The sequence below is a fragment of the Spinacia oleracea genome, chromosome 1, assembly GCF_020520425.1.
Source record: "Spinacia oleracea cultivar Varoflay chromosome 1, BTI_SOV_V1, whole genome shotgun sequence".
NCBI classification, from domain to species: domain Eukaryota; kingdom Viridiplantae; phylum Streptophyta; class Magnoliopsida; order Caryophyllales; family Amaranthaceae; genus Spinacia; species Spinacia oleracea.
The window spans coordinates 97877996-97887558 of record NC_079487.1 but is presented as its reverse complement, the minus strand read 5'-3'; the positions used below and the strand labels follow the sequence as shown (position 1 = coordinate 97887558).

The window sequence follows — 9563 nt, the reverse complement described above, 5'->3', positions numbered from 1 at the left end:
ATACAAAAGGAGAACAAAATTAAAAAAAAAAATTAAATAAATATGTCTTTTTAGGATCGAGTTTTTGGCGGGAAAATTTTTCACCAGGAAATGACACGTGTCATTCCTGGTGTCTCTTTTAGTATCCCAAACCTTTAAAATGCATGAACTCAAAACACTATGCTTAACAATAGTGTATTGAGTCACATTTAGGTGAAATTCACTATTCATAAGGAAAGTTTTTATTTTCCTTCCCTTTAAAAGCTCTATCAGCCTTGCTCAATCAACCAAGGTTCGATTCTTGGTCCTTGCATATTTCCAAAATATTTTGCTATCCCTTTTCTCCTTTCCTTTCTTTCTTCTGATCCACCTCCTGGATCGTTTTCAATTTCTAACCTAAGCTCCTCTCTCCTCTCACCTCCGCCCCCTCTCCTCAAATCAAACTCCACAACGAGCCACCAAATTCCGATCTTCCCACCACCATTCATGTGTCGTTCGTCACAGACTCAACCAGGTGGTGGCGGTGCTGCGTTCGAGCTGAATCGTTTCTTCGACGGCGGATTTTTTTTCCTGTTGGAACACCAAGACGCAACTCAATTTCAGTTGGAGTTGAAGCTTTGATTTTTTGGGTAATTTGTTCTTGTTCTTTTATAATAATCATCTGGATGTATTTGGTTTAATTTTTCGCGGATTTGTTGATTTGTTCAATTTTTTTTCCAATTGTTAATATGATTATCGTTCTTCGTTTATGATTTTACTGGACTTGCGTTTTTTTTTGTTGTTTCATTAAATTTTTGCTGATGATTTCTATCTATTTTTAATGGGATTTTGATTTCAGTTGGAGTTGAAGCTTTGGTAACTCTACAGGAACTCAAATGGCCATTTGTATCAGTGTTTAGAGTTTGTCTTGCCTTTAAGAAGGATTAGGGGAAGACGACGTTGACTGAACGAGTTCTGTTTTACACTGGACGAATTACCATTCAGTGATGCTACTTACTGCAGCTGGAAGGGGTATCAGGTATTCATAAATTGTTCAATCCCAATTATGTTTTTTTTTTTTTCATTTTTTGCTTTCAGACTTTCAGTTGAGATTAATTAAGTATTTTGGTAGACTTGCGATATAGTTTGCTGTTGCAATTTGATTTGATTTGTTTGGGAAAGTCTATTTGATTTGTTAATGAAATGTCATTTCTGATCGAAGAACTGCCGTGAAACCTTTAGTTGTTTGTTGAAGTGGGTTAAGTTTGTCATCATTAATTTCTGGAACTACGAGCTTACCGAAATAGGAGCATTGGAATGAGCTTCCCGAATTGCGGGTTATCTCATTCCCAACTTTGAATGTAGGCAAAGGCAACCTTCAAATAAATGAAAAAGCAAAAAATGTGAACTTTTGTGCTCTTGTTTTTATAGTGGGTTAAAATTTGGCCATTTCATGGGTTTAAATAGCTGATTCCATCGGGTTACAATTGGGAACATTTCACTAAATTTCTATTTTTTTGGACTTGGGCCAATGCCTTTGAAATGGGATTCTTGCTAATTTAGTAATTTTTTATCCCAAAATCTGCAATTTAGGTTGAAATGTTGAATAATCTTTAATTTGTACATTTTAATTAGATTGATTTTTAGTTAGGGTTAGCAGTTTAACATAGTACATGTTAGCTATTTAGCCTTATTCTATATCATTTAGAAGCAAAATTTATATGGATCAAATTGTTTTTGAAGCTCTCTCTGTTAAGCTTAGCTACCCTAAAAGCCTAAATGCCTATTTTTCAAACACATACTACCACCACCATCACCTCAACTCAGTATAGATTCTGCCATAAGCTACGTAAATTGAATCTACCAGTATAATTGAAGACATCTTTAAGCAATTAAGCATGCCAAGTTGCCAACTGCCAATAAAAAAAAGTCTACAGAATCACCAGAGTTGATGGAAGTACCTTTCTTACTACTAATTTGAATCAAAATTTTCAAATGCATGTTTAAGTTTCAGAGTTTTCGAAACTTGCCTTAGCAATATACTAATTGCCTACAAGTACATAAACAAAAGCCTGCCAAGAATTGTCTTCCTGCTGTCCAGGTGAATTTACCCAAATTTCTGTATAGACCTGGCAACGAAATTTAGGAAATTCAATCGACTTGTATTTGTAGTGTGAGCTGTGAGCACAAGAAACCTCACCGTGGATATGTAGCACCGACCATCTCCTTTGAGTTTTAAGGCTATTGAGTCGTATGAATCCAAATCAGTGAAGCCGTTAAACTGGAATGAAAAAATGTACAAATGAGATTAGATATCATGTCATTGGATGTTCTTTAGATTATCTCATAAAAAGGTGATCAGCCCATCATTTTTTTCTCTTTTAAACTTCACTATATAAGTCATATTGTACAGGGCATGACAGACTCTGCAATGAGTCATATTGTACAGGGCATGACAGATTCTGTAATGAGTCCATTAAACATGTGTACACAAGTTCTATAGTTTTTCTGTCACTGACTTTCAGTTGAGCCTTAACCAAAGCTTCCGAGTGCTCAAAAGCAAACCAAAGGAAAAGCTATGGATTCATATATCAGTTATATCTGATATGGGGGGAAGATGGAGTCTTGCTACTGTTTACTTGGTTGGACACTCTTATGTAGAGGGTGCAGTCTGGTGAATAGCTGGGACTAGCATCAGCTTTGTAATTATTAGAGAAAACAACTTTAGTTAATCATGATGGTTATTCAGAGAAATGTTGTATAGTGTAGTTACAAACCTGAAGCCTACTATAGTTAATCCTTAATCCGCCCAGAATATCCTCATGTACTTTAACTGCAGCTCTGCTGCTTTCCTCCATTTCTAAGTTCATATCTGTTTATTTTGGTGGAAGTGTATCACAGTGTTGAGTTTTTATCCTGATGCTTCAATCTTGCATGTTTTTCCCATTTTCGTTCAACTCGGTTTTCTTGGTTGAATCATGGTGGTTATTGCAGGTTTGAAAAATTATGGCTGAAGGAGAGGAAGACATGCCCAGGGATGCAAAGATTGTGAAGTCATTATTAAAATCTATGGGTGTTGAGGAGCATGAGCCCCGCGTTGTGCACCAGTTTCTGGAGCTATGGTACAGATATGTCGTCGATGTCTTGACGGATGCACAAGGTTACTCAGAACATGCAGGCAAAGGCACAATTGACTGTGATGATATTAAGCTTGCTATCCAATCAAAAGTGAATTTCAGATTCTCACAACCGCCACCTCGGGAGGTACTTTTAGCTTTCCGTTTACCCCTTCTTTCTTTAAATAAATAAAACTATGTTACATGTACATTTTATTGGAATTGCTTTTGTTATGATCTCATTTTCCTATATAGGGAAATAAATGCCCCCTTTCTTTAAATTGCCTGACATCTTGATTCCCTACTTGTATGATTGATTAGTAATCAAAACTAACAAATAATGGCTGCAAAAAACTACTAGGATTGAACGATCCTGAAGAGAAGATGAGATTACTTCAGTTAGAGCAAGAGGAGGCTGCGAGAATGGAGAGGGAGCGGCTAAAGGTTAAGGAGCGAGAAAGGTAGTTTCTGCAAGCGTTGGAGATGGAGAAGAAGAGGAAGAACAACGCAAATTCGAAGAAGAAGAATCTTAGAGAAGGCTGGTTAGTATTCTTTGCAGTTTTGTTATATTAAGTTGTTGATTTAGTTGCTCTTGAATTTGAGATTGAGTAGAGAGTAATATTGAATAAAAGTGACTGAATTTTCTGGTATCATCGTATTTTAATGAGATCTCGGCTTTGATCTTTTGCTTGTACTTGAGAGACGATTAACAAATGTTTTGATTGCCATATTAATTGGAGAAAATATTAAGGTGTTAGCTGGATGTGTTCAATATACAAATGATAGGGTGACGAAAAATGTTTTATATGTTAACATTTCAAGTGTGTTAAAAGAGCAGGAAAGTTGTCATTGATTTAGGTGGTAATGTTGGTCTTACTTGTGTAATTTTAAGGAGGTTAATGAACTGATCTAATAATATGTAATTTTAATTTGCCTTGCTTCTTCTTGATTTGCTGATATCATTTATTTGTACAGGCTAGGGTTGATTCTCAAGAGATTCACTTTCTACCTTTCAACCCCACCGACAAAAGAACATCATGATAAGGATGGTAAAATGCATAAGGTCAGCAAAGGTGCTCCAGAACAGGTATATTATCGAAGTCTTACTTACATGTCTTTAATGCATTTTTTGTGTGAAACATCATAAAGAGTGTCTTTTATTACTTCACAGATATTGATTTTGTCTCACAAGTCACAATAAGTCAGACATAGAACGAAGAGTTATTATTTTATTGACAAGTTTACTGAACAAGGCTTGCGTTACTTGCTGTTGCATATCAGGTTATTTTCTATCCATAGAGAAAGTAACATGTTGTAAATAGGAGACCTATATTACATTAAAAATGGTTGACTACTATAATAATCTATACACGTAATTTCTGGAAGCTCTAGAGTGGAGGAAAGAAATTCTTGGAGGTCCATGGCAATTCATAGGCCTCGTGCCTCTCTTTAGTGCAGATACTTTTAAGAGGGATTTAAATCACGGAGTAAGTGTGACAATTACAAACGAAGTCCTAACAGTAATGCCTTTTTCTTAGCCTAGATCCAAACCCTTTAATTATGTTACTTTATTAGGCTAAAAACTTCGACTTAAATTCCCTGTAGTGAACTTTTGCTTTCTGTAAGGTCTTAACTCAGATAGGCATGTTCGTGAATGATTTCCTTATGTGTACTTTATTAGGCTAAAAACCTACAAATGGTTTACATAGTTAGGTGCTTACAAATTCATTGTATCATTTGTATTGGAATATGTTAAAAGAAGAAAGCAAAAGAGGAATTAAGAATCACAGAGGAAAATCACTAGCTTAGGTACTGTTCCAAGGAAGGGGAAGCCTAGAAGAAAAGGTGACAACCGTTTGCGAAATTGTAAAGATGTGAGGAGGTAGGGAAAGAGTTGGGTAGGGGAGGGTAGCAAGTACCATTCTAACCATTCTAAAGTTATATTTTCCTGTAAGCTTGATTATTCTTTGGTTTTAAGTGGGTTTTGTAAAGTTGACTAGGAGTTAAAATGGTTCTAATTAACTTGGCAAGAAATGTTGCTTTATGAAAGCTTCAATAAATGAGCAAGACAAAAGGTTCTAACTCACATGTTGGGAAGAGGGAGGAAGGAGAAGGAAAAGGAAGAGAGATCAGGGGAGGGAGAGAGAGATTATTAAAGAAAACCAAATTACATCAACTTATGGGAAATATGCCGGCAAGAATAAAAAGTAGGTGGATTGAAAAATAATGTTAGGAGATGGGAAGATAGGGAGGGTAGAGAGTTAAAAACTTTGAAAATGTTATGTTGGTGGGAAAATTGGTAAGGAGGAGAGGTTGTCAGTATTTGATAAGCTTATTTAATTTTATAGACTATACCAATATAGAGGCAAACATTAATGATTTGATTTGACAAGTTTTGTGTACATGTATTGTTTGTGGCTTAACATTTTGATAAAGGGTTAAGTAACTACAAAGAAATTTATGCTTAATTTCTGTATGGTGAACTGATAGGAGGGCAATATTATAATACTATGAGGTATAATGTACTCCGTATTTATTACTGATTATATGTCAAAGCTCATCTTGAACTCTTTAAATTGTATATTGGGTCTGAAAATTGTCAATAATACGCATCATAAACTATCTATGCCTTATCCTAATTTTTGCCAAGAAATGTCAATTATCATGCCCTACTATTTTATTTTATTTCATTTTTTTTAAGCTGAAAGATATAGTTAGGAGGTTATTTCTTTTGAGATCCCTATACAAAAAACATTCATGTTGTTGTAATTTGGATGAAAATGACAGGTTTACATGGCTGCAACTGATACGGCTCTTCCCATGGGTTAGAACTAAAGCTACAAGCTAGAAAGATAGGGTGAATGATGGAAGATTGGTGTGCTACGAAAAGCGGAGTTTTTGGGTTCACTCCCTCTACTCTATGCGATATGTATGTGATTTCATTCCTGCCCCCAAAAACAGAGGTTAAAAGATTACTACATATTTAATAAGCATCAAATCTACCGGGAGGGTCTGGACATAAGTCTTCAAACTCCTAGGGTCCAAGCTCTTAACTGAGAAGAACCTTCAAAATGACGTGCGAAAAAGTGGTATTTAGAACAATTATGGAAAAATATAATCATGTAATTGATGTACTCATTCAATTTGTTTATTGAGTTTTATTTTATTGCAGACACGTAGCATAATTTACTACAGATCGTGTCAAGGAAGAACAAGGAATGTTAGACTAAAAGAGAAGAAATTATAGCTTTTCATGATTTATTTGTTCTTGTCTATTATTCGACCAATTATATCGGTTTCATAAATATATGATTCCATCAAACAAGTTGGCCCTAACTTCAGAAATTTAAAACAGAATTGATCAACATTGGACGTGTAATTGTTATTTACGTAAATGGTTAGACGAGGTAAAAATAGAAGAGAATTCAACAAAATATATGGATGAAATACTGCAGAGAAATTGTTATTTAAATAGATGGATTCAAACATAATATATTCACATACATATTAATGAATCATGAAAATTTTGTCTAATTTTTTTTTTTCCCCCTAAGGTCCTTTAACATGGGTTCTTTTCCCTAATCGCTTTGCTTATTTGCTAATTTCGTTCTGATAATTGATTTTAATATCTTGGGGGACCGCGCGCGTTAGCGCGCGGTCCAACAACTAGTATAGTAATAGATAAGGAGTATATCTCTATTTTATAAGGGAATTCATGACGTCATTTTAGCAAATGGCCTTTTGGTGTCCCCTATGGAATAGACTATAATCCCCTTAATAAGTTTTAATTTAATTATAATAATTCTAAAAACTAATAATTAATGTCATATTGTAAAAATTGAAATTTCAATGCACGTGACAACCAAAAGTCGACAACAATTTAATTTAATTCCCATAGAAAATATGAAAATAATTATTAAGGCAGTTAAAAAAATTGGAATTTATCCCTTCAATCTTATATTTTTTTATTACAAAATTAAACTTAGTCTTATTCTTAAATTCTTAATCATACCCTAATTTTATGTGGTTATACAAACACTTTGTGGCAAAAAACGCAAAAAAAAAATGAACAAGTAAAAAACACAATCTTTTACATTTATTTTAGTTAATTTGTTATTACATTAATTCCTAAATAGATTTTATTAGATATAAATATGTATATTTTTTCTTTAGTTGTAAATAAATTTTCTTACATGTTTTAGAAAATGTACGTACTTTTAATAATATGTAGCGTGTATATACTATGTTTTACTTAACAAATTAGAGAAGAAAGTCATTGAAGTATTATTTTAGTTTGTTATAATCAAACTTTAGTTTAATAACTTAACACTTAGGTGTCCACATAAGATATCGATAATACACTTACAAAAATTGTTAAAAAAAATTATAAAACGTTAGAACATACTTGTGTATATATCAAATCAGATTTTTATAAATATATGCACGCATTGCGTGTATAGAATACTAGTCTCTATTATGGGAAGAGCTGAGGTTAGTATAGTAATTCCACTTTAGGTGTCCCCTATAGAATAATCTATACTATCCTCACTCACTCACAATTGAATTAATCATTTACAATACATTAAAATAAATTAATAAACTAACAATAATGTTAATTTGCAAATATGATATTTTCATAAGGGAATCAATCAATTAAATGAAAAAAGTCAAAGCATGATTAATTAACCGTTAATGAAATATTATCTACGTCTACTATTTTATTGATATGGGAACTTCAAAAGGTAACGTATTGGAGCAATGCAACAGTGAGCCAGTGATGGAATCCATTGGAGAACAAGAAACAAACCTTAGTGATTTAAAAAACGACAAACTTCATTTTTACCAGCTTAATTTCATTTAATTGTATAATTTTCTTGGTAATATAACTTACAATCTTATTTAAATATTTTAAGTGGTAGCACATTTGGATCATAAGGTATTATTTGATTCTTTCTCATTATTAATATGAAAATAATTAACAGATACTCCCTCCGTTCCATAATGTTCCTCATGTTTACTATTCATATGGTCAAACTTTAAAAACTTTGACCGTAATTAATAGTATGATTAAAAGTATAAATGTTAACTTGTGGGATATCATTAGATTCGTTTCAATATAAATTTTCTAAATATCAATTTTGTATAACTTTTACTAATACGAAATTAAAATTATTAACGGTCAAAGTAGTGCATTGGAGACCGCGCATAATGGAAAAGTGAGGAACATTATGGAACGGAGGGAGTATGTCATAACCTTTTTTTGAAGGGAAATATATCAAAACTTACTTAAATATCTTGATATTTATCTAAATATTTGTTACATAATAAGGAAACGACTGAGGTCGTTAATATTTGATGTTCTAGTACCCTTAATAATAAATAAATAAAATATAATACCCTTAATGACAACTAGAGTAATCAAATTCCGTTAAACCAAATAATATATAAATGAAAAACTAACTTGGGGTGATTAGTCAATGAACAGGAAATTAAGCAATAACATGATAACAAGAAAACAAAAAAATATTTCTGGAAAAAAAAAAGTTTTACTTACATCAATTTTGTGAAGCAATCACATGATCAATCAACAATCTTTCCAAAATTACACAATATCTCAAAAATAACTAAAATATCTCAATTAAAGTTAAAAGGGTAAAAGAAAAACCAGTTAATTTTTCAAATAAAATTCCAAAATAGGGTTATTATAAAAAATCAAAATACGGAAAACTAAAAACACTTAGGTTTTGGAAAGAATATTCAAACTTTTAGGGTATAATTTTTTTCGTATGTATTTCCTCCAGCTTTTGAACAATATAATCCATAACACTCCTATAAGATTAGTTATGCGTTGCAAATTGATGGGGCGGATAATTACATATTGTTACGCAAGTACAACTGCGAGCAAAATAAAAAAGTGAAACACTATTACGTCAATTTTTTTACTTTTGTACTATTCCGTACAATTTATATTTTTCATCATGTAAGGGCATAACTCGGATAAATTTCTATATAAACGTTTTAATAGAGATGAGTCTAATTTTTTCTCTAGACGAATAATTTGTGAAAAAATTTTCTTTCTTATTATTTATTGTACGTGATTAGATGCAATATAATACAATTTTAATTTTCATATGCGATACGTGCATAAAAGACTTCTCTATTTTATAAGCGAACACCTGAATACAATTTAGTAATTGCACTTTTGAAATTTTAAACGAATTAATTATGTAATTTTGTAACTTACATGAGTAATAAGACGTTACTACTGCTGATTTGGAGGAAAGATATGATCTCTATAAGTCAAATAGTCATAAATAAAAAGCAAACAACTACTTAGGATATAATATGGAATACTTCGTAAAATTTTGGTAAAAACTATGATGCATGTATGCAAACACATATGGAAATCGTGGTTAGACGTTCAATTCACTACGGTATGTTCTCCCCTCACTTTATTTTCGTCGACTTATGTGATTTAAATTATTTTTA

At 32.3% G+C, this 9563-nt stretch overlaps 1 long non-coding RNA gene across 1 annotated transcript; it reads left to right on the top strand.

The window, feature by feature from the left end:
* The first annotated feature begins 591 nt into the window (after nucleotides 1-591).
* LOC130466052 (uncharacterized) lies at nucleotides 592-6266 on the top strand. Its single transcript, XR_008926071.1, has 6 exons — nucleotides 592-608; nucleotides 847-997; nucleotides 2953-3222; nucleotides 3436-3616; nucleotides 4050-4161; nucleotides 5862-6266. It is a non-coding gene; the product is annotated as an uncharacterized lncRNA (long non-coding RNA).
* Nucleotides 6267-9563: the final 3297 nt, after the last annotated feature.